This window comes from Fringilla coelebs (genome assembly GCF_963513975.1).
Source record: "Fringilla coelebs genome assembly, chromosome: 12".
In the NCBI taxonomy this organism is placed as follows: domain Eukaryota; kingdom Metazoa; phylum Chordata; class Aves; order Passeriformes; family Fringillidae; genus Fringilla; species Fringilla coelebs.
In genome coordinates, this window is record NC_140038.1 from 7,073,740 (window position 1) to 7,099,101 (window position 25,362).

At 39.6% G+C, this 25,362-nt stretch overlaps 1 protein-coding gene across 2 annotated transcripts in view; it reads left to right on the forward strand.

The window, feature by feature from the left end:
- Positions 1–295: 295 nt before the first annotated feature.
- Positions 296–25,362, forward strand: part of OTUD7A (OTU deubiquitinase 7A) — a gene marked incomplete at its 3' end in the record, with an annotated part of 96,786 nt that continues 71,719 nt past the window's right edge. For both annotated transcript variants that reach the window (XM_084213732.1, XM_084213733.1), the window contains exon 1: positions 296–418. The remainder of the gene's footprint in view (positions 419–25,362) is intronic.

Consider the following 25,362-nt stretch of genomic DNA (forward strand, 5'->3'; position numbering starts at 1 on the left):
CGCTCGCCCGGGGCCGTCGGGCAGGGAGGAAGGCGGCGGCCCCGCGGGCGGCCCGGGCAGGGCTGTGCCGTGCCGGGGGCTCGGCGCGGCTGCCGCGGGGGCGGAGCGGGGCGGAGCGCGGCTCCCCGGGCCGCTGCGGGCAGCCAGGGGAGGGAGGGCCCTGCGGCCGGTGACTTCATGAGAAGGAGGCGGCGGCGGCGGGAGGTGGGTCTCGCTTGTCGTCTCCCGGTGCCGTCTGCAGGGCGGGCGAGAGGCGGCCGCTGCGCCGGGCAGCGCGGGCGGGGGACAGCGGTGACGGAAAGCGGCAGCTGGGGGGGGACGGCAGCGCTGGGTTGACTCCCTCCCCCCCTTCCCCCTCCCGGCCGGAGGAAGATGGAGCTCGGTTAGCGAGGGCTTGCGGGAGGAGCAGCGGGAGCAGGTAAGAGCTGCTACTCCTCCTCCCGCGGCCGGGCTGCGAGCGGCGGGCGGGCCGGTGCCATCGGCACAGGTGGGCCCGGCCGATGCCGTGTCCTTGCCCGCGGCGCCCCGGCCGCAGAAGTTCCCGCGGCGCGGAGCTGCGGGCGGACAGCCCGGGGGCAGCGCCCTCGGCCGCAGCCCGTGAGGGCAAAGCCGGGCGCTCAGAAACGCCGCCCGCCCCGTGCCTCGGGGTGTCGTGGCGGGGATGCGGGTAGGGCTGTCGGCTCTGCCCCCGCCCCGTCTCCCCCGGCTCATTGATGAGCTCCGGGAAGGGCTTCTGCATTGCAGACTCGCTCCGCTCCTGCATTCGCGGCTTCAGCCTCTACAAGGAGCCTGTTTCCTGGCCGGGTGGCTCGGTGCTGCTTGGGCAAGAGGCCGATTCGGGCAGGTGGGATGTCCTTCTGTGTTTCTTAGACCATGTCAGGACATTTGGGAGGATTGACCTCATTCGATAACTATTAGATGTACATATGATATTTGTTCTCCTTCTGAAACCGCTGCAAAAGGGTACTGCCTGCATTTGTGGGAGTAATGCTCATCAGGAGTTCACAGGGTGCAATATAGTGCAGTGAGATATAACGTGTGTATAAAACATAATGCAGTGAGGAACACGACCTTACATAATCTAAATTTAAAAAGCTCGCCTCCCCTACGCTTACCCTGGAGGTTGTAGGAATATGTCTGTTCTAGGCGCTTTCTGGAGACTCCTTCGGTACCTGTCTGACATAAAGATGCAGCGTGCCCTCTGAGCCAGTGCTGAAAATAAAAGATAAATTGTTGACTACTTTTGCTGTAGTTCTGTCACAGTAAGTTCCTCAGTGCTGGTCAGTGTCTTTCACACACAGTGATATTCATGGCTTCGTGGGCATACACAGCTCCCACAGCCAGAGGGAATGGTCTCTTCTGTTGTCCCTTGGATGTGCCTTTAAATTGACCAGCTAAAACACTCTCATATTTTAATAAACTCTTGAGGCTTCTCTCCCTAGGCCTGAATAGTGCTGCATTTTCTAGCATTTGGATATAAATTTGATGTGAACAGAAAGAAACCTTTCACACTTTTCATTTGACCTTCACCATCTCAGACAAATACACAAAACAAGATCAGGGAAAGTATTTTGGAGAGGCCTGGTTTAAAATGTTGCTGGATGCAATGTATGCAACTCATACCATATCTGGGATGACATACAATCAGTGTTCTGAGTTCTGTATCAAAGGGAACTAATGTCTGATAAATTTGGCCCACATTTTATTTTAACTCAGTCCTTACAGATGACATTGACTTTAATAAAGGTTGCTATGGCACAGATTTAAAGCAAATTGTATTAAGCTTCTGGAATTGAAACTGCTGTTGATAGGAAAAGTGTTGTTTTGTTATTTACAATTTGTTATTAAAATATGAGTGTGTTAGCTGTTAAGGCTGGATCTGGCTCTGTTTTCTGCTGTTGGTGTGAATTGACTAAATGGTCCCTTTCTATGGATGGAGGCCAGATTTTTCCCTGGTATGACTGTGCTGCTCATGCAGGGGCAAGCTAGACTCTTCCCATTTGAATCTGGAATATAGGTGAATATCAGTGCCTACCAGCCTCTGGAGCACTTTCTGTTGCAAGGCTTTTGCTAAAGCTGTAACGTTGGTGTGGAGTACAGAACCTCTGTGGGCTGTGCGTGCCCACACAGCAGCAGTCGTGGTATGACGTGGGGTAGCAATGGCACCTTTGTCAGTCTGGGTCTTTTGTGATACTACATTTTCATGTCTGTAGTTTTTACAAGAAACTCAGTCATCTTCAGGACAGCTTAATTCAGGTATAGTATAAGGGAATTAGACTGGGTAGGGATCAGGTCTTATAGAGTCATATTTTTGTGTATGTATAGTGCAAAAGTAACTGATTATTTGCTTAATAATAATGTATCTGTGTTTGGAAAAGCTTGGCTGGAGGTTTTTTTGCCAATGGAGTCTAGAAGATTTTAGTCTTGGTTTAATCAATACATATTCATATAGAGGTGATGCTGGCTGGATGTTTCAGACTCCAGGGAAGCGTATAATGAGCAGGTAGAAAGGTGCTTAGTCCTCCCCTAGTAAGCCTCACTCTGCATCTTTCACTGCCCTGGCCCATCTCTCTTATTGTCATGTTGGCAGACTCAGCAAAAAGGCCATTCAGTGAATGGCACTCCAGGTAAGGCATTTCACAGGGGTGTGCACATGCAGGCTGTGAACACTGACTGATGCTACTGGTGCAACCACTGTGCTAATTGTTGTCATAGTTGCCCTTCGTGTCACTTTTTAAAAATCAGGGAATCTATGTTTTAACCGGCACTATACATAGAACATCTAATTTAATTTAAAATTGTGTGTTTTAAATATAATCCCTGTAGCGTTTTCAGATTATTTGGGGTCTTGTACGAATTCATTATATCTGTGTCATTTGAGGGGGGTGGGGGATGTTTTTATTGAATTTGTTATATACTGTATAAATGCAAGAAACAAAAAAAATGTGTGTATCACTGTCACATACTGTTTTTTTGCCTGTTCTTGCCTTTGGACCCAGTAACCCTCTGTAGTCTTCATGGGAGGAGAAGAACACTTGGAAGGCATAATTATGTATTGAGTTATACAGGAGGGAAAGTTGGACCTGAGAGAAGAAAAGGACCAAGGGAACTAGCGAAATGTTTGTGTCCAGATAGTCTACACTTCATATCTTGCAGTTTTTAATGAAATCTCCTTCATAGTTTAATATTTTTGGCATTTCAAAAACATAATGAAATCTGAAACTCCTTTTGACTCAAATTTCATAACATATCTTGGGATTCATATTAAGCAAAAATTAAACATAAACTTTTAATTAAGCAAATGGTAAGCTTAAAATACCAGGTGCAACTGTTCTTAAATTGAGGACTGAAAATAGAAAAGGCTTTGTTGTTGTTGTTGAAGATTTTGTATTCTGCTGGTTCATTTATCACTGATGTGACTGTATAAGCATTCATAGATATTTAGACTAAAGCATGGAGCTAAATGATACATGGACCTTCTAAACAAATAAATCGCGTGGCTCTAACGAAAAAACTGGGAGATTAACCTGGCTGCTTAGTTGGTCTGAAAATTCAGCTGTATAGACTTACACAAAAGTAGTTTACCAGTTGAGGTATGGTACAAATATTACATGGATATTTTATTGCATTTTCCTGTATTTTCTTTATCATTGTTTTCCTAAGGCAAAGCATGACACAAAACTGAGAAGTTGAGTAAGATGGCAGAACTCTTCTCAAATCCTAGGTGGTAATTGATTTGCTTTATTTTAAGGGCAGATTAATTAGTATATACATGTAAATGTAACAGTACAACACTTTCACTGTCAAATATTTTCTATTTGTCCTTCCCAGCTACTGACCCAAGGGAGGAAAAGCTATAAATCTGACAAGCATGGAGGTACTGGAGATATGAGAGACTTGACTTACTGTTCTGTTTTCATATTGTTCTCCTAACATCACTGTTTTTGCGATTATTTCTGAGTTTAAGCACTTTGAAAAGACAAAGCCAATTGTGATGTATTTTAAGTCTCATTCTCAGTTTACTAAAGTTTCTTATTCCTCTATTTAAGGTTGGTGTTGTCTATTTTAGGATGCTGTTTTACCAGTGATTTTTAGCTATAGTGCTTTGCTGTAGTGTTTTACTGTGGATTTACTGTGACATTATCTGTATTGACACAATATAGATATCAATACAATATCTGTATTGACATTATCTATATTTATTTAATATCTCTTGGATGGACATTTTGAAAAGCTTTAGGCTTGAAATAGAGAACTTGTTCACCTTGCTTATTAGCTTTTATTAAAAGGGTTTGTAAATTCATTTATTTAGAGTGTCTCAGCCTTTTGAAATAAACTTTTGGTTAAAAAAAAAACAAAACAGAAATCTCAGGACAAAAGTATGAATTTGCCCTAAGTTAGTTTGAAAAATTATTTTCCTATGTATTTTATAGATTACATGAATGATTACTGTTGCTGGAAGTATTTTTCAATACTTGCAGGGTATTTTTCAGGCTGAGCATATTTGCAAATTCTTCATGATATATTTAGTAGAATTAGAATGCTTCGTGTTCTACATTGAAAATTCCTTTGGTCAGAACCCTGAGTTTTGCTGCTGTCTGCTCATGATTTCAGTCTTGTGTGCAATGCTTCAGTTTAGCCTGTACACAGAGGAAAGTATGGGGATTTTGTACAAAGGGTAAAGTAGCTATTTTTATCTGTCAGTGTTTTGCAGATACTCAGTTCTCTACAGTGATTTTTTTTTTCATTTGCACATTCTCTTAGGATCTGCTGAGTAATCATTTGCATTGAGTAGTTAATCAAGGAAGAGGCAAAACCCATGTAGAAATTGAGCAAGCTGTGGAAGAATTTTGATTCTCATTTTGGTCACAATGGTTATATTCTCACTATTGTTTTCAGAATTAGAGTAAGGAACACTGAGAACTTGTTCTTTAATTAGATGCTCGAAATATCACATTTCTAATCCTGATGTCTGCTGACATTAGTGGCCTCTGTCCTATGGAAATGTACAAAGTGGTTACTGCTGCATGTGCCCAGGAGATGTAATACTGTGATGTTATCAGAAATGTGTTCAAATGCCTTTGATTAAAATGGCTAGCTGCCATGGTGATAGTGCCATAGAAACTGGTAAAATAATCAGTGCCTATTAGGAAATCTGAATGAAAAATTCTTTTCTAGTTTTCTGTCTTTTATGTTTCAGCACCTAAACAGGAATGAAACTCTGCTGATGTTGTATTTCTGACTGAAAAACATACTGAATGAATTCCTTTGTATTGCAGAGCAGACCAGGCTCAGGTTGTTGTACTGGTACTGCTGAAACACTGAATGCATGAGTGACTGACAATTCAGTCATCCCACAGACGACTTCTACTCCCAAGAACAAGGGCACTGGGGTAGGAGACCTTTCTTACAGAGCTGATATTTGTTGTCAAGTCACTTTACTTTTTTCCGTTGTTTTTACTTTCTAAATAGTACAAGAAGTATAATTTCCTTCAAAAGCACTCTTCAAGCAAAGAAGGGCTGTGACTGTGTCCCATAGCCAGTGTCTACATAGACACAGCACAGTAGTGGAAGATCTTTAATGTGGGAGCCTGACTTTGTAAAGGGTTTTGTCTGACTCAAACTATGCAAATCTTGAGTACAAGAATGCCCAATAACATCATATAACACTAATATTTTTACTGGCTCAGCTTTTCTCATCTCTTTTGAGATCTATTGCAACAAGAAACAAAGTGCAAAAAACAGTGCCTGGCTTGCATTTCTCCGTCTCTGCTTGGACTGAGTCATTTCACTGTTACTGGTTAGTGACTCTGTAGGGTACTTACACCCCGTTGGAAATTGCTCAGCAAGGATATGGGGGGATGAACACGCATGTGTCTGTCTAGCTATATACTGATTAAATTGCTGTGCAAAACTTACATTGCCTGCAGAGTTTCCGAGGTAGTGCAAAGGAGTTTTTACCCTGTGTTAAATAGTTTTCTCTCTTAGAGCTGAGATCAGTGTGAAGGACAGCTGCCTGATGGTGGTGAGCTTGAGTTTATTGCTTACATTCACCCTGTACTAAGCAGCAGACAGTAGAAGAAAACACAGACTATCAAGCTGTACTCTTAGATACAGAGATGATAACACACTTTCTCTAATCAGAATAACATACTTACCTGAGAACAGAACCCAGACCAAAGCATTGCAGATGGATGTGTCAGGAACAGTTTCAGATCTGCCATCTCTTAACATCTGCCCATCTCTTACCTGAGAATATGTAATATCCCAGGAGCTTCTGTTTCAAGTCTTAGAGCTGTTGCATTGTCAGTTCTTATGAAGAGGAGGACATACAGGTGTATTAAATAAAATTATGGTAATGAGACAGGATTGTTTTAGTGTAAATAAAGCATGGATTTAGCAAACAATAATTAAGTGTGAAGCAATGAAATCACCCCAATGTCCCTCTAAATAACTCATTACATATTTGTCTCTGGAAGAGTACAACTGTTTTAAAGGAAAGGCAGAGTCTAAAGGGAAGGCAGATTTGTGTAATTTCAGCAGAAAGAATGACAGAGTGTACAGCCCATCGATAAAGTTCACATGTGGGAAAGATTCAGTTAGTATGGGGTGTTCATCTGTTCTGCCAAGTACAGCTGAGTTAAGAGCTGGAGACAAGTTTCCCTTCTGAACAAATTAATAGAAGAACATATAATGGAGAAAGTCACAAGGATAAGGTTAAATAAAACCAGGTTGATACACTGTTTGCATTTACTAAATTGCCATTGAAAAGTAGTATCCTTTTTCATTACCCTGAGAACCATGCATTTACAAGAAGGGAATTAAAATTTGAGATTGTGAAGTTAACCTGAAAATTCAGAATTTAAATGAAAAATCATGAGAGCTGAAATGGTTTTGTATCAGTATTAGTGTTTCATGTTTGGTTTTCCAACAATCATAAAAAGCAAGTTTCAAAATAAAACTGTGGGAAGGCATGCCAATATTAAGTAATTTAGGGCGGTGTTTCCAGGGTTTCCACAGAGCTTTGAGGCCCTATGAGCTACTCTCACAGCTCCTTAGTTTTGATATTGCAGGATGCAGGTGAAAGAAAATCAGATATTCTACTACTGGACTTCTTGCAGTAGTACTTCTGTATTGAAAGAAGACCTGTGTGAAGGAATGAATTTTTGAGCCTTGTAGTTGGGATTGTCTCAGTGGCTGATGAGACCTGTAGAAGCCAAGTGTTTCTTAGCAATAGACAGTTGAAGCCTTCAGGCTTCTTTATATGGATGCATATGAAGCTCAGATACACAGAACTCACATCTGTGCTTATAATTGAAGTCTTCTTAGATGCTTGTGTTGAGGTTCAGTTCACTGCTCAATTCTTCAAGACAGAGTTTCAAATAAAGTAGGAAAAGTTGCTTGCACTCATATGAGGAATCCTCCTTTTCTGAGAGGCACCCAGAAGTGCTTTGCTGGTTTCCCCTTTCTCTCATATTTCTCTCTCTGTGTATAGTCACACTTGTATCTCTCTGCTCTGGCATTCCAACCTGAGCATGCCTAGTAGATAAGGGCTGTGTAACAGTTTTGGGCAGGAAATACAAAGGTAGCTATTCATTAGTGTAGACTCAGGCTGTAGATACGCAAAGCAGCATTTAATCAGGATTATTAAAAGGATGTCTTTTCTTGGCAAGAATAAGAGGAAACAAAAGGCTGTGAAAAAATGTTATATGAAGGTTCTCTTAAGAAACCCCATGTAGAGATCTGTATTGTCTCCTGGGCAACACAGTTTACATTTTTATTATTCTGCATTGTTCAAAATTTCTTCTGACATTGACAGATAAAAGCCCATGCAGAAGAAAGAGCAGCATCATAAATCTAGAGCTGTGTTGTTTGTAACAATAATCACTATGTTGTCTCTCTCTGGGCTACATCATCTTTATAACAGGAGATACCTGTTTCCTGTCCCTTAATCCATCCCAAATACTGTTCTCTGTTCCTTTACTGTTCAAAGGGAAGATCCCTGTGATTGGCAGAGGAGGATGTGTCAAACAGTGGCTAGTAACTGGAAATTGAATCTTGGTACTAGTGACTTGGAGAATTAATAAGAATTTTGTAATAGGGTCCAGGTGTATTTTGAACTGGTTTTGTGGTTAAAAATGCATGCTGCAAACTGTTAATTACTTATTACACATGAGGGAATCTTTCAAGCAAGCCTGTGGCACTCACTGACACACGCCCCTCACTGCTGTGGTGTGTTGCTCATGAGGCTTGGTAGCACTCTGACTTCAAAAAGATGATATTCTGGTGTCTGCAGATAAGCACTGTGTACTCACCCTGGAAAACCTGATGCATGTGCTGCCAGTTGAGGTATTGCTGGCTGCTCCCCCTCAGTGCTAATGCAGATCAGGTGCTTGATTATGAGCACACAAGGCTGCAAAGTGTAGACTTCAATTAGCACAGAAATATAAATCATTATCTTTTGCTACCACCAGAGATGAATATTCCCTGAGCCTGAGCAGCTCAGTTCTAAGTGTCTGGAGTTGATGACATGTTTGCATCTAGCTGATAATCTCTTGACTTTCTTTGATACAGAATTTGAGAAACAGAGCTGTTATCATTTTCCTTCCTCCAGTTTTGTCTCCTAAAATATGCTTTACATGAGAAATGGCCCCTTCAAGAGCTATTCAGTTGTTAGGTTTCATTCCACATGCCTCTCATATTTAAGATTAAATATTTTCCTATCCAGTATAAATAGAGAGATGTGTACTCATGAGAGAAGATATCTCTGAAACCTGTTGGTTGTCATTGAATGTATCTTTACAGAAAGAAATATGTGAAATATCCTCCTTTGGATTTCATGATTAAGTTTACTTCCATAAAAAGTTGCTTCATTTTTGTGAGGTAAAGATTGGGAGAGCACATAATTTTACTGTGTATTTTGGGTAGAAATAGTCCTATGACTGGCTTTATTTTCTTACAGAGGTTATAGTAACATGTGTATGTATGTTTTCTGTGCACCATTTTTCTTCTTTATATCTGAGGCTTATCAATGGAGGAGAAAATGTCTCTGTAACAAATTCCTTGAGCGTCAGGCTGCCATGGTCCTTAGGAACTGGAGAAAAAGATGTCTGGGGCTTTAAAAATGCAAAATCCCTCAAGCTCCTCCAGGCCACCAAAATGGGCCTTCTCTCCTAGTAGAATAAGGCCAAAAAATAGCCTTTAAGTTGTGGAGTTCTGAGTATCTCTGGCAGAAGGTTACCTCAGAGGGAATCATTGTGGCAGTAAAATACATTTTGAGCTGAAATATTAAAAGAGTGGACGGACAACAAGTGGGTTTAGTTCACTGCTATTACCATTACTCTGTTCAAATCCATAAAACTGTCTTTTACTGTCAGAGAGCTGCAGATTAAGACCCAGATATTTTAAAACATCTCATGACTAATATCTATGAAAAAAAGTCTATTTTGAGCTGTTTGAAATGATGCCATGTCAGTATATTCACTTTTAAAGTGGGGCGAAATGTAACTGTATAAAATAGTTTGCCACATAGGTGTGATTTCTGGTGATATTTTATCTCCAAGCCATATCTTTCTTGGATATGGCTATGGAAAATATATTATGTTTAGGGAGAGGAATTAAAAAAGAATAGGTTTTCATGAAACCTCTAACTTCATCACTATTGTGTATTTTGTGGTATTAAGAGCAGCTAACTTTAAAAGTGATTCAATGCTGTAGTGTAAAATGTTGAGATCTAGATGCAAAAATGTCTAGTAAGTCAAACTCTAATTATAGTATCTTGTGGTTATCTTATTTGTTTTTATTGCTATACCATGATAAATTTAACCTGGTGTTAATTGTAGTTTTGTAATTTGAGATAATGAGCGCTGCAGACAAGGGTTCACCAAGTGCTGTGAAGGTGGAAATGCCAAAGCAGAACTTCCCTGTCTGCACAGCTGTTTATGCAAAGTGTGACCTTTGTTTCATCTCCTAGCTTAAGTTACAAAGCAAATGAAATGCCGTAGCTGTAGATATAAAACTTTATGTTCACAGTTATAAGGGGCTTTCACCAATTTTGAAAGAAAAGTTTGTGGAAAAGGTAGTTGAAGACTTAAGGATGTGTTCTAGAAGCATGAATTGGTGTCAAATTGCAAAAATATTTGCTGAAAACCTGTGGAAAACTTTAAACCTTGTAAAATTATTTTAAAGTAGGAAATTAGCTAATCCTCGAGTAATTTGCCATGGAAATTGTGTGGGGTTTTTTTTATTTTAATTTCTGGAAATTCCTAAGCAGGTAGGTAAACAAAATGTATGGTCTGTTTAATAAAATATCTGGATGGAGAGAACTGCTAATAATATGCAGTTCTTCTTCTGTGTTCCTTTTTCCTGCTCCCACTGTTTGCTGGGCTGGAATGTAGTGGTGTTACATATTTGTAGATCCAGCAGCTCTTCTTCCAGCCTTGCAGTGTAAAATTGGGTCACTGCATATAATGCATGTTAAATAAGACAAGAGGGTTTGTTGTACTTACAGAAAAAGTTAGCAGCAGGATCTCACAGTGTTTACAGGAAACATATTTTGGTTAAGGATAAGCACATTTCCTTTAAATAAATTACTAGCCATTCACAAAGTGTATTCCTCTAGAATCTTCCTCTGTATGTAAGTGGCTCAGGATTTACTAAAGTTGACCAAATGTAGCAAAAAGCAGACTATGGCTCTAACATCCAGTGGCTTGATAGCTCTTTTGTTAATGTTTTGCAATAGCACGTTTAAGTTTTTTGTGTGAGTAGTTGAGATAAATCTGATTTGTTTTTTTTTTTTTTCTGGCAGATTAAAATAAATGATTTTATATCAGTACCCATACAGAGAAAATAGTTTCAAAAGTTTCCAATGCTCCTTGCCTCAGTTGAAAAGCTGACTACAGGTGCTTAAGAAATCACATGATTTCTTTTAATTTGATTTAAGTTTCTAGTTCATTGTTGTCCTGATGATTAAACTTCCAGATAAAGTTGTAACTTCATTAATAGCCAATTTGTAAAACCCTATTCAAAACACTGATTCTGTATCTGATAAAGTAGACTTGCACCCAAGTCCCAAACCCTTGTGTGCTGCCTGTTCTTCAGTGCTGTGCAAAAAGAAGAGTTTTCCTAGCTCTTAGATATGACTGTTTTAAACTGAACCTGCAAGTGTGTAGTCTTTGGAAAGCCATGGCAGATATTTCAGAATTCCCTTCCAACCTTTCCCTTTCTGGAATTCTCCAGAACTGCTCCAAATTAATGTTTTCCTAGGAATCTCATGCTTGTCAATCAGAGGGCTTATATTGCTTTGTGAATGATGCTCAGTCATGAAACAAAGTTTCTAAAATATTAATTCTCACTACCTCTTAAAAAACTCCTTCAAATGAAATGCCCAAAGAATGGAAAAATGTACTACTACTATGCAAATTTGCTTTATAGTTTAGGGGACTAGGGCTTAAAAGTTATCTTTTTAATTTCAGAATATAGTTTCTATGTATCAAAGGGTAAATTCTAAAGAGAAGCCTCTTTACATTTGTTGTGGGGATTTAGTATTTTGATGGAGAGATGTCTAGGACGTGACTCACTGGTTTGCTGAGGCTGATGGGACATGGATGAGGTTTTACGGTCTGATCTCCTGAAATTACTCTAGCTGTAGAACTCAGGGATAGCATTTCTTCTTGAAATGCTATGGGTCTTGTTGAACTCCAGCATGCTCTTCAGAAAAGACTCCCACTCCTGATTTATAGACTTAACTCATTCGATGAATATCATAAATCCATAAAAAGTAGCAGCCTTGGACACACAGGTTGTATCTTTGTTGTTCAAGGAAGCCCTTTTGTATCCCCTTTCTTGTGACTAGGAGTGAAGTTGAGTGGAGAGTTTGGGTTTAAAATGACTGAAAGAAAAGGATTTCCTTTTGTGTAGTAGCTGAGCTAGTGTTTCAATTAAGCAGTAAGTGTATGAGGGTTTTAGAATTGTCATGACTTAAAACATACAAAATAAGCATCCTGTATTTGTAAAAGTGATCACAGAGTGTGACATGTTCTTGGCTAGGACTTCCTTTCTATCTACTTGCATTTTATAAATCTATCCTATGATAAAAGCTCCTGTTGGCTTTGCTGAGACCTTGGGTAGCTTCAGAGTCCTGTTTGCAAAGTCAGGCTACGGAATCAAGGCCAAGATGGGGAAGCTGCTACTGCTGTTGCACATGTTGGCACTTAGAGTATTTTATATGTCCAGAATTCTCCAGTGCCCAGGGTAGCAAGTGTTTGGGGAAAAAAAATCTTCTTTCTTGGCAGAATAAGCTAAGACAGCTGTTAAATTTCATGCTTAGCTGCAGAGCTCATATGTGATCACTGAAGATGAGTATCTGCCTTAAATAAAGGAGCAGGTCATTAATCTTTTGAGAGCTGTGCATGCAGTCTTTGCAAATACACAGGCCTTGGGGATAACATAACTTCAGTGGCAGAGCCTGTTAGCTCTTGTGTGTCAGGGTGGTGTTAATTGGAAGAGAATTAGAGTAAACTTGCATGCTTTCTAGCTGAGTTGTCACCAATCTGTTTAAAATATTTTAGTTGCCTTTCTCAGATCTTTACTGTTAATGAAATTACCTCTAAGATTTTATGCATCTAAAAAGATGCAATAACAGTGCCAGAAATTAAATTAATATGCCATGGGAGCTTTCCTAATGAAATTAATCTGGTATTTATAACCTTTTTAAAGAGGCTTTTCACCAGTTACAGCATAAAATGAACTCCCCGGAGAATACGATGCTCTTTGTTCAAGCTTTTATACTCCTGCCTGCTTCTTTCCATGATACATTAAATAGAAATCTTGAAATGAAAATTAATTCTTCGTTCAGTTGATTCCTAACTTGTTTATTATTAATTGTGAACTGCAGTTTTAGATTAGTATTTATTTTTTTAATCTGTTAGGCTGTGTTTTCCATGAGGTAGCAGACTATCAGTATAAAATAATTATTCTTTGCTTTTGGGGATTACATGTATATATTTTTTTCTTTACTGTTTTTATTTTGTAAATGGTGAATCAAATGTGCTTAAACATCTATAAACAGGTAGAATTCTTCCAAAGGTAGGCCACAGCTTGCTGAGGAGAACTGAGAGGAAACTGAGTATTGCTGCTGTCAGAGGAGAGGCAGAGTTAAACCAGCATGAAATGGGTTTATTTTGGCGCCAACGAGGGTTAGGCTTTCATCTGGTCCCATTTTGGATATCACTCCCCTGCTCTGCTGCCACCACTACGTTCAGTGGGTCTTCCCTTCCCAGCAGGGTGAGCACTGCTAGGTTGGGAAGGTTGGGTAGAAAGTTACATTGATTTGTGCTGTGCCTCTCCTTGAAGCTACCAGTCTTGGAAAGTGCTGGCCAGGGTTGCTGGGCATCCCCTGGCATTCATCTCCATTAATCTCTCATCTCTAGGATTTTCTCTTGTTGCCAGTCATGATCTTTGCTGCCTTCTTTCCTTGGCCTCTTCATTCTGAGACTGCTACTGCTTTCAGGGAACCCATGTTTTCAACACTTCAGCTCTTGTTTTTCTCCAGGTGAAATAGTTCATGTGCAGAAGGACCATGTGTGAGCAGCCTTTTTAACTGCGTGTTCTGCCTCTGTGCTAGTTGGAGGACTCAGAATGTGTGACCCTTGTGTTTAGTCCAGGTGTCACTGAGGGTTACAAGCCGCTTGTACAGACTGCAGGGAGCAGGTAGCAGGCTTCTGCCTGAGAGTTCAGAATCCAGTTTCGCTCTCCCACAGACCCCCACACATCCCCCCTTGTCTGCTGCCTGTTGGCATTTGCAGTGGAGCTGTTCTTTTCACTGATGCACTTATGCCAAAAGCTATGCTTGCTGCCATTAGGAAGACATTCACCTTGTCATAGCCTCTGATCTTCACTAACCTGAGTATCTTGCCTTTGCAGCATGCTTCCACAGAGAATTTCAAAGTTTACTTGGTTTGAAAGGAATCCAAATGTGGGTTCTGCTAGAACAGGAGGGACAGCATATGACTGCCATTTTGCACCTCACATGACAATTTCAAGGTTTACTCTATGTGAAATGTGAGAACTCTAATGTGAGAACTTTCACATGCTGCAGTACCTGACATGATAAATTTCAGGTAGTGTTGTAGTCCTTTGATGCAAAAGACTCCCTTATTGACTGTGAGTATAGAAACATACAGATAAAATTGAAAAAAATTAATGTGACTTAATAGTAGCAAGAAGATGTCTTTGTTCTTATTGCAAATTTGATTATTCCTTTATATCTTATCATTTGTGTTGATGGCCTTTTTCTCTGGTGCTTCTGACATAGTTAATGTGAGGGTGTCTCTTTGTGGATTGGGGAAGGGTCACATTTCCCCTCACTTTTCAGAGTCAGGAGTCCAGCTGGATGCTCTCTCATGCCTGGAGGCAGTTGACCCCAGAAAGTAGAAAGTGTTTGGGGACAATCAAGGTCCAAAAGCATCACTTGTACATCTCACTGTTGGCTGTCCAAAATTTTTTTTCTGTCACTAAGGTGCTTATAAAGAAAGAAATGTTAATGGGCTTCCTTGAATTGCATTGTAGAAACAGCAGAGCACTTTCTCTAGCTGTTATTTTATGCTTCAGGATATGTTGGGGAGAAAGCATTTGAAATATGAAGAACAGTTTCAGAGATGAGGAACTTCTTACTTTCTCATGCCATAGGCCTTTCTTGGAGCAGATAGTCATGTTCTTTCCTTGTAGTGTTTCTGCAGTTTTTGGTTCTGCTGATCTGTTTTAATCAGAGGGTTATTGGTATGTCCAGTGTTCCCAAGAGAAAACAGTATGGGGCCTGATGGTTTCTTCTGTTGGTTTAGCATCCTTTCTGCTGCTGAGTATCAAATTTAATGGGAAGGTTTCAGCCAGCTCCAAGAGCTGTGCTGCTGACTGGAGCCGAAGGAATAGTAACAAAATGTGCGCTTGCCACCGTTCTATTCAAAAGCACTTCTGTGGTTTAACTTGGAAGGAAATTACAAAATACTGCTTGGGCAGTTTGCTCTGCTTCTGTGCCAGAGCTGTAAGAGATGTCTTAGTACTTTTTGAATTTATTTTTCATTTAATCAATTAGAGAAAAGGGGTCAGGAGCACTCGGGGATGTAAAATATCAACCTTCATGCAAAGACAGAACCCATTCTAGATGGTAAGCCTCCCCTGTATTTGTGGTGGAGAAAGATGTTTGCCACACAAGGGTTTATACACTGTTAGGGTGGAATGAATATCTATACATATGTGTGTATGTGCATGTACATCTAGAACACAACAGTTTCTGTTCCTGCTGGGCAGTGCAAGCTTTTTCCACAGGCCCTTCCCTTCTCCGTCACCAGTGTGTCCCAGGCTTGCAGCAGGGGATGCTGAGGGGCGCAGTGTGTAGTGGATCTCGGGCCATGCTGGCTTCCCAAGGGAGCTGATTTGGGAGGCAGTGAGATTTTTAGGGAGTGAATGATGCAGGATTTTTTTAATACTCTTCAGCATGGGTTTTCTTTGAATTTGGGTTTGTTCTAATCTTGTACTGGGTGTGGGTATTTTTGATTTGGTGTTTGTTTTTTTTTTTTTCTTATCTCACATATGTGGTTTAATGTAAAGATCATTAACAACAAGAATTTGCAATGCCACCTTATTATTTCATTCTTACGTGACCTGGGATGAAAATAATCTCACAGGTGTAAGACATGATGGAACTGTCACAGTCTCTGTTTCTACAGGACAGTGAATGTTATGTACAAAGTGTGAGGTTTGTTGCTGCAAACCTGGCACTGAAAGGGCAGTTGGGTTCCTGCTGAGTGGCTATGTGGTTATTGGCTCATCAGCTAAGATCTCTTGTTATTAAAACATTTCCTGCCCCATGAAGAGCATTTGCAAAATGATGTTATGATAATCACCATCTTGATGGATACGTCAGGTGCTGAAGTGCAGACATGGAATATTAACAGCACATCTCTCCTCAGTCTGAGTTAGTCAGGTGCTGTAGCCAGGAGATGTAATAGTCCACTCAAAAGTACATCTTTTGTGGTTGTCTTAAAAACTTCTCAAAGATGCAGAAAAAAGGAGAGTAAAAAAAATTTTAAAATTACCTTTTAAAATCAGGAGTTGAGCTTCTCGACTCTTATTAAAACCTGTCCTTGCATCTTCTGGCAGCACAATTCTCTAACTTCCAATCATTCTCAACTGTCATTTACTAAATATTTGGAGGATTAACACTTCAGTTCTGAATTATACTTCTTCCCTTGATAGATCACTTAATGGGGGCAGGGGGGGAGTGAAGGAGTGTATAGGAGGCAGTTGCCAAATTTGGGAAAACTGAAGGGAACAGCTGCTTTATACATGTGTTAATCAGCTGTATTACTGCCCATGGCAAGTGAAGAGGGTTTTTGATATTCAGAATACTATGAGCAAAGAGACCCCTGTGGCTGAGGCAAAAGTTTTAACTTTAGGGAAAAATCAGTGTATAGAATACAACAAATCATTATTTGTTAAACCTGGGCACTTGAACTTAGGGCATGAGCTTTGTGATTTGGGTTGGTTTTTTTCTTCACACAATTGAGTAACTATACAGTTTCTTAAATAAACTGGAAGATACAGACTGTTGACCCCTTAGGCCATTTTAATTTTAGACACCTAAATTTAGAATTTGGACTCTCATTTAGAGCATTGGATTTGAGATTTGACCCAAGAGCTTCACCCTGTCCCTACTTACATTAGTGTCATCTCTCTGAACCTCTCCCTAATACTAAAATTAATAGCACTTCTTTCTTTCTTGAGACCTCCTCAAATTGCTTTGTCTTTTTCACTAATTTTGCTTCAGAAGGTATGTATATTGCAGTTCCTTTTATTGAAAGCAAAATTTGAAGCAGATATAGAATGCAGAGAGTTTTTTTCACTCATAATTAGAAATTTACAACTGTCTGCTTTAGGTGAAGCTTACCTTGGAGCTCTTCATATAGCTGTGCTATGTGTTCTATCATAAATTGAATTAATAGATTATCCAAAGAAAGGCTGCTTATTATGTTTTTTTTTTTTTTTTTAGAGTTAACTAATGTGTTCCCATCATTGTCTGGATTGTAAAGTAAAAGTTACAATATATAGTGAATCTTTAGGATTCCATAATTAAGAAAACAATTTTAAAAAATTACTACATCTGTAGAGAGGAGAGATGGACAGAGATGTTTGTGTTTTAGAAGGGAAATAGTTTTTGATATCCTCAGCACAGTTGCATATTCAACCTGTTACTGCAGTTCAGCTTTGGAAGTCAGGTCCAGCACATTCTGTGCTGGGAGTATTAAAATCAGATCAGTGCAGCTTTACATGGAACCAGTAGTCTCCAACTGTATAGAAAATGTGGCCTAAAGTCTGTCAGGCAGATTTCTGAGTTGGGGTGTACAGCAGACACATGCTGGAGTTCCAAACTATGTTAGGGATGCTGATCTATTTATAGTGTTCCAGGATACTGCAAAACCAGTATTGGAAGTGACACTGAATTCCTTTAATCACTCTCTTTTATTCTCAGCAGCTCAGTGGAATTAAGCTTTGGGCCAGACAGTGACAGCTAGAAGCCATTTATGTGAGCTCTGCAGAAAGCTGCCATCACGAAGGGTTCTTTATTTTTATGTGTAATTTGGGAAGAGAGTAGTGTTATTTTCCAGTGGTGTGGAGAAACTAATATACATTTCATGAACCATTTTTGTTTCATGTTTCAATGCTATCCAAGTGCAAATGTCAGCAAAATCTCTCACTCCCACCTTTCCAAAGCCATAAACAACCTCAGCAGTGCCAGTTCTCTGAGATTTGTTACTAATACAGTCTTTTTTTTTCTTTGTAAATGACACATATCAACAGCTGTACGATGATTCTGCATAGTCATTAAGGCACAAAATACAGAGATAAAAGTCTGTGACTTTCAGGACCCCTCTCCTGAACAAGGCCCCAGAAGACAGCAGCAGTCTTGTGTCAGAAGAGTGAAAGGGTAAGGAAGCATAGCCAGGGTATCACTTGAGGCCTGCAGGCGTGTGCTGATGAACAGTCACTACACATTTCCCAGAATAAGAGAAGTAAGACAGTAAAAAATATGCTCACAGTTCATCACGGCTAAAAGCTTGCTTTTTCCCTTAAATCACTTGTATCATTTTCATTTCTTGCAAATTATGAGAAGCAGTAGGGTTGTTAAAAGTTCCAGCATGCTGCCTTTCACACAATTTTTTATCATAGTTCTGATGAATATTTTTTTTGGCAGCAATATTTCACTTTTCTACATTTTAGAAAGTCCAAAGTAGCTTGACTTGGATGATTGGATACAGCTTTATCTGAGGAATATGTTCTTCTGTTTAATCAGAAATGCTGTTAATGGTCTACAGCTATTAGATGGCAGATGTAGTATCTGGTTTGGGTTGTGTTCTAGATAACAGAATAAATAGATTATGTAGAAGATTGTTTAGGACAAGATTAATGGTGTGTGTTTCATAGATATTCCATGGTTTGGGTGGATACATGAAGACTCAGTCTGAGTAGTTTATCTTTTTCAATAGGCTGGATTATACAATCCAAAAGAATTTCAAATACTGGGAACAAAAGGTTTTCTAATTCTGTTGCTGTGTTTTTCCTTTAGAAAGAGCTGAGTTTGATGAGATGCCTTTCTGAAAGACATCTCAAGTTTGGTATAGGAGATCCCATATATTGGAGAATGAAATGTGATAGTTAAGGCTAAGTGAGAATTGAATTCAACAGAAATCCAAGGGAAAAATCTGTAAATCAAAGCAGCTACAGAATGCAAGCCTTAGTACTGTAGCTTTCTGAAAGGATGCTGTACAAAAATAGTTGTAAAATGTATTTGTAGCAGTGGGAAACAAATATTTCAAATAAGCAAGTATAAATTTATGACTGAATACTTTACCATCCCCTTTTCTATGGGTTTCAAAACCTTCCATAGGTTTTGAAAATAAATTCTGGTTTGGTGTGTCATCCAGTTAAATTTAAAATTAATTTTATTATTCAAATAAGAATCATTTTGTAATTCAACAGCTTAGACTGGGAGTTTGAGATGGAATTTACTGAATTTTCTATCTAGTGTACTACAGCAATCTGTGCAAGTGGGTAGTTAAAGATGCTGTACAAATTCAATAATTAAATGATAACAGACTTTTTTTTCTAAAAAGCTTGCTCATCTGTCAGAAATCATTATTTTCTTTTTCTTGGTACACATATACATTTTGCCTACGGTGTGTGGGGGTGGTTTTGCTGTGGGTGTCTGAGAATGTACTTTTGATTGATGAGCTAAGCTGTTTCTTCAGGTACTGAGGCAAATAACTTTGGATGCAGCACTCCAGCAAGTGCTGCTCCTAAAGAGAGAGGAGGAGAGAGAAGCTGCTCCCACAGTGCTCCTGACACAGGCTTGGCTTCCCTCTGGGAGCTGCCATGGGGAAAATATCGGCAGCTTTCTACTGCTGCACTCAGGACTGTCCCTCTCCAAAAGCTGAGCCATGGCTGTGGTCAGTGAAAGATGGACAGAATGCAGAAGGAATTATTCTGAGCTTTGGGGACTCTAAAATGGCATCTTTTAGTGGGAAAGGGAATTGAGCAACTTACTACCTAATAAAAATACATGACTGCAGTAGCTTTGATTTAGTAGCTGTTGTGTTTCAGGAGGTTTTTTTGATTCGTTTTTCTCTCTAGGAATTGGATGGAGGATTTCCTATCAATAATAATGCTATTTCTTTTAACGTTCATAATTGATGTAATCTCCCCTTTCCTGTTCTTTTGTTTTCTGTGTCTCAGAAGGATTTTCCCAATTATTTGGTTGATGGAACAAAGGCCAACAAGCTTTTGTGACTGTACATTGGTAACTTGGTTTACCAGCTTATCTTCAAGTAATATTTTTACCTCTGGGAATATATTCCCTGATTCTGTATGTGTTACTGGTTCACCAAGGCAGCAACTTTATTTCTATTTTACTGTAATTTTAGGAGGTGTTTTCTTGTCTTCAAGCTTGAAACACATTTTGGCAGCTAATATCACTCTAAATGAGAAAGCAGGAAAAATTGGAACGTGGCAAAGAGCTTAGCTGTAGCACGCTGTGTTGATTTTTGCAATATCAGAAGTCCAAGCAGCTTTTGACATGTTTTCTTCCAGAAGGTGGGGGGAAAAAAGGCTTCTGGTAAGGGCCTAAAGAAATGAATGCTATGTGTTTCCAAGGTTTTCAGCAAAGGAGCACATTAAGTATGTCAGTAGCCAGAAGACTCCTTGTTAATCCCTTTCTTGCCATCCAGTGTCTACAGGCTGGGGAGAGGGACTTTATTTGGTGCAAATTTTAACAGAGCTGGTTTTCCTTGCATCAGTATATTCCTATTTGTGGAATATTTGTCACATGGTCCTATTACAATTTAAAGGAAAATAATTTAAATAATGCCTCCTATGAGCTATGATAATTAAATTAATTTTACACTAAAATATAAGTTTCCTTGCGGGCTAAGGAACAGTTGACTTCACAGCTTTAGCAGTGGATGAGACTGTCTGGAAGAGAGGCAGGTGAATCTCCCAGATACAGTACAGTGTGCTAAATATTTTGTTAAACACTGGAAAACTCCTGTTTAACTTTCCTAAGTTTACTAGAAGGATTGCTGTTTGCAAAAAATCTTATCATTTCTACAGTGTGTGTGGCATCACTTAAAGTTGCAGTTATTTTGCCTCATCAGTCATTGAGTAAAAAGACCTCTGCAAAAGAGGCATCTTCAGTGAGCAAAATCCTCCTTCTGTTCTTGTAATTTGTTAATATTTGAAAGCCAAATAACTTTTAGAGCCTGGGGTCTCACTCACCTCCTCTGGGTGCCAAAGCCTTTCTTTGCAGGATCAGTATGGCACCACCCGTGCAGGTGTCCAAAGAGCTTTGCTTCTGACATTGAAGTATCTCATCTAATGACTCCTCCAATTCTTCAGAGGAGTGGCCAGGAAATAAATAGATTTTTGTAAAAGGAATCAGCATTTCTCTTCCTCTTTGCAGTAGATGGTAGACAAAATATGTAGGCTGATTTTGTGAGATGTGTCTGCTGAGGTACAGCTCTGCTAACAAATAGAACATAGCAGGGGTTTTTGTTGCCATTTTGACTTCAGAGAGAGAAAACCAGACTAGGATCCATTTCCCTGCTTGCTGGATGCCAGTGAAGATAAGATTCCTTTTTGGATTTAAAACCCACAAATTGTACCCCAATGTTTGGTTACCTGCTTTTATCAATACTTCCTATATATATACGTAATTCTACGTAAGACAGAATTTCTAGGGGCTTGGTAGAATCCTTTTTGAGATGCAGATTTTTCATGAAGTTTTTTTGGGTTTTATTTCAATAACACAAAGAAATTGCGTATTTTCAGAACATACTTGATAATGAAAATTAACCTTATATTTCCAGCAGTTTGACTGAAAACTGCATTGCCTGGTGTCCACACAGCACAGTAAAAACTGTTTTGAAAGTCTGCAGTTTATTTATTTGTACAATAAGCAAACAATACAAAAATCCATACTGCAAGAGCTACCTTAGCAGATGACTGTGCTTGAAAATCCAATGACTAAGAAGTTAGGAAGTGATAAAAGAAAATTTATCTAGATCAGTGTCTTATGTTTACTTATTACAATGCAACCTTGTGATAAAGTCATTTATTAGGTCTCAGTTTCAAAGTTGTCACTTGAGCATTTCCAGCATATTTGAAAAGAGTGACCATAGAAGTTTTTTCAAAACAGAGCAATGTTTTTTAAAGATTAACTGGCTTTGTTCATCAGTTCCTCTTCCATATCAGTAGATGTGGGTTTTTTCTGTTGTGCAGATACTCTTTGAAAGTTTTGCCTGGTCCTGACTTACATAGGAAGGCCCTTCACAAATGTGTTGAGGTTTTCTTTTTAAAGGTTTCTGTGAGGTCAGAGATCTGTGAAGGCTCACAGCCCACCCACACAAGTGTGAGGGGCAGCACTCTGCAGCTGAGAGAGCTCTGGATTTATAACTGGGATGTTTTCTAGTCAGCCCTTTATGAATGAAAAGGAAATTTGTCTTCTTATGAGATGCTCTAACTACTTCCAGACAAAGAAAATGTCTTAAGCTGAAAACCTATTGCCATGCCTGACAATCCACAGGCTAAAACAGGCGAGGTGAATGTGTAGCTCCATTTAATGGTGTCCTCAGCTGTCAGGGTGCAAAGTGCCAGTGAACACTTGGGAATGGAAAAGGAGTGGCAGTGACGGTCAGGTGTGACTGCCAGGGTCCCTGTCCTGACTGCCCAAACATCCTGTACTGTCATGTAGAATCCTGCTGGCTGCTTGCAGCACCAACGTGGGACTTTATTGAGCTGTAAAAGTATCTTTTTATGGCCTAAGGGTAAATCTCATCTCATTTATTTTTTTGAAAGTGGGTCTCCAGTGCTGTAGGAGCACTGATCTGCCTATATGTGAGATGAGAGCTGAAGTTTCTGCAATCTCTTCTTACAAGACAAGCTTTGCAAAAATAAAACTTAACTATTTACTATAGGGGGGGGGAAAGGGTAAGAGGAGATGTTGCCTAAAATTACCAGAACAGAGAAGAAGACTAATGATAGTAGGAATATCTTTTTAAGCACAGACATGGTATAATGAGCTCCATGACTTAGAAATGGGGCTAGATAGAGCAGAATGGAAGCAGATGACCAAATTTTCAGTGGCAGGTTTAATTAACCATCTGGAATCTGAGGGGTTTTCCACCAGCTGAAGTCTTTTAATCAGTGCTGGTTGTCTTCCTAAAATCAGTGTTGTAGCTAAATGAATAGAGTCATGGAAGTATTCATGTTGGAGAAGACCTCCAAGTGAATCAAGTCCAACTTTTGACCAAACACCAGCATGCCACATCTACTCATTTTCTGAACTCTTGTAGGGATGGTGATTCCACCACTTCTCTAGGGAGCCTCTTCCAATACCTAACCACTCTTTCAGTGAATTCTTCCTCACATCCAACCTGAACCTCCACTGGCACAGCTTGGAGCCATTTCCCCTTACCCTGTTGCTATTTAAGAGAAGATGCTGACTTGCTCCAGCACCTCATTGTCCTTCTTGTAACACTCCCACTCAGCTTGGTGTCACCTGCAGCTGGACTGGCCCCAAAGCTGAGCCCTGGGGACACCTCTAGTGACTGACCAACTGGATTTAACTCTATTCCAATGGAAGTCACAGGCTTCATACAAAGATGACACAATTACTTTCTTTGGCTTGCCTTACGCAAGAGCTGAGCAGTCAGAGACCCTGAATTACACTACTGTCCTCTAAATTACTACTTTGACTTCAATTCCATTCTTCAATTTATGAGGATAAAATGCCAAATTTTTTAATGATATATTTGGTACAAATTTAATTGGTCAAAAATCTAGTTTTAAAAATGTCTTGTTTAATTTTTTCCCCTTTTTTCATTACAAAACTCTGATTAACCTTTTATTAATAATTTTCCTTAAAAAAGTTATAGCTTTATATCTCTAGTAAATAACAGAATCTACTCAGTTTTGAGAAAAATGCAGTGAAAGGGGAGGAAAAACCCCAGTAAACGCCTTTCTGTTACATCTTTTTAGATGTCCAGGGTGTTGGACATCTAAACAATAAATATTTCCATTTCCTTTTGATATGAGTCCAGCTGTAACTTTAATTGTTTTGGTTTATGTTTGGTGAAATTTCAATTCAGTGTTAGTTCAGGTTTAAAAAAGCAATGCTTGAACCAAGTTTGCAGAATGTGTTGACTACAGTTCTCTGCTTATGATTTTTTGAATTACAGATCTTGACAGCTGAAAGAACAGTTTTGCTGTTTTCTAGAAACTTAGTATTCCCATGGTCTTTACACTTAATGGAAAAATTAAAGCAAAAGCTTTCTCAGTGTACACGTCATTCTGTGTGCCTAATTGGATGAGCAAGGAAATTTGTGGATGTTCCTTTCAGAGGAAGTGTCTTAGGGCATGAGTTTGTTCATGCTGTAAATCACAAGCTACTGCCCCTCAGGGCAGCCCACGGGCATAAAAGCCTGTGACCACTGTGAGCCTCTTGCAGGGCAGCATGCAGCTCTGTGATTGTTGACCCCTTTTCTCTTCTTCTTCATTTTTGCACAGCATTGTATGAATGTTTCTCCACTTGCATGTTTCTCCTTCCTTTTTCAATGTGGCCAATTATGGCTGCAATTGAAGAAAACCAAGAAAAAAAGAAAAAGTCCTTCCCCTTCTGTGTATGAAAAAAAAATAATTTATGAAAATATATGGGAATATGCTAATACATGCTTCTTTTATTTATACATGCTTGTAAATATACTTGCTTTTTCTAAGAGCTCATTCTTGACATCAACCTGGATACAATGGAAAAATGTCCAAGTTCCCTATCATGCAGCTGATCTGTGTCCATTACGTATTTTGTACCTTGCTGCCATCTGTCCACTGGCACACTGCATGGATAGAATAATAGGGGAAAATTCCAGTTAACTGTGAGCAGCACACAGCAGGTATTGGTGGGTTTCTGATCCATGGAACAGCATCAAGTGCTCCTTAAGTTAAAGACTTCCTAAAAATCTTTTGACCTTTTATTCATATGATATTGTACTAGTTCTAAAATATGTTGCAATAACTAAACATTGTTTTAAAATGAATTTAAGAAATCTAGACTGAAATTTTGAGGAAATAATGTAAAATGTAGCAAATGTATTACTTTTTATACATATATATAACTATCTGGTTTTCTGCACTAGTTCAAGGGTTCAGCAGTGATCATTGCTGAAAACCTCACTCCAGCAGGGCTCTTCCATAGGAAACCTTATGTGCTGACAGTCAGGCAGCTGAATGGCACATTCTCTGCATTTGTCAGTAACCTGCTCTACGTGACCTGTCCAAGTCAGGCAGCACTGCAGCATTTTAGGATGGGAGTGCTTACAGCCCTCAGCTGAGTCTGACAAGTGCCTGCAAGGTCAAGGAAAGCCTTGCTCAGGTAGATTTTGATTCTGCAAGCTGTTCCCTTTGGCTCTAATTGTGTGTGCATTCGGAATATGCATGTCCATGGGGGACAGGATTACCAATGGAGTAAATCCTGGCCCTCTCCAAGTACAAATTTCTGTGTTACTACTCTTTGCTTTCTTCATTCATTCAGGGACAAATATCTTCACTGAGCTCCCAGACAGTTCTTTGCTCTTTTGCTTGGAAATAATTTGCAAACCTTTGCTAGGAAAGCAAACTGAGACAGGAAATGTAGCTGAAACCATGAGGATGCAGGTACTGGAGTGGGTTGTAAAGCTCTGCTTGGACAGCTCCTCTGGTGGAAGTCCATAAGAATTTACACAAATTCAGCAAAAATCTTGTTTCAGGTTGTAGTTTAAA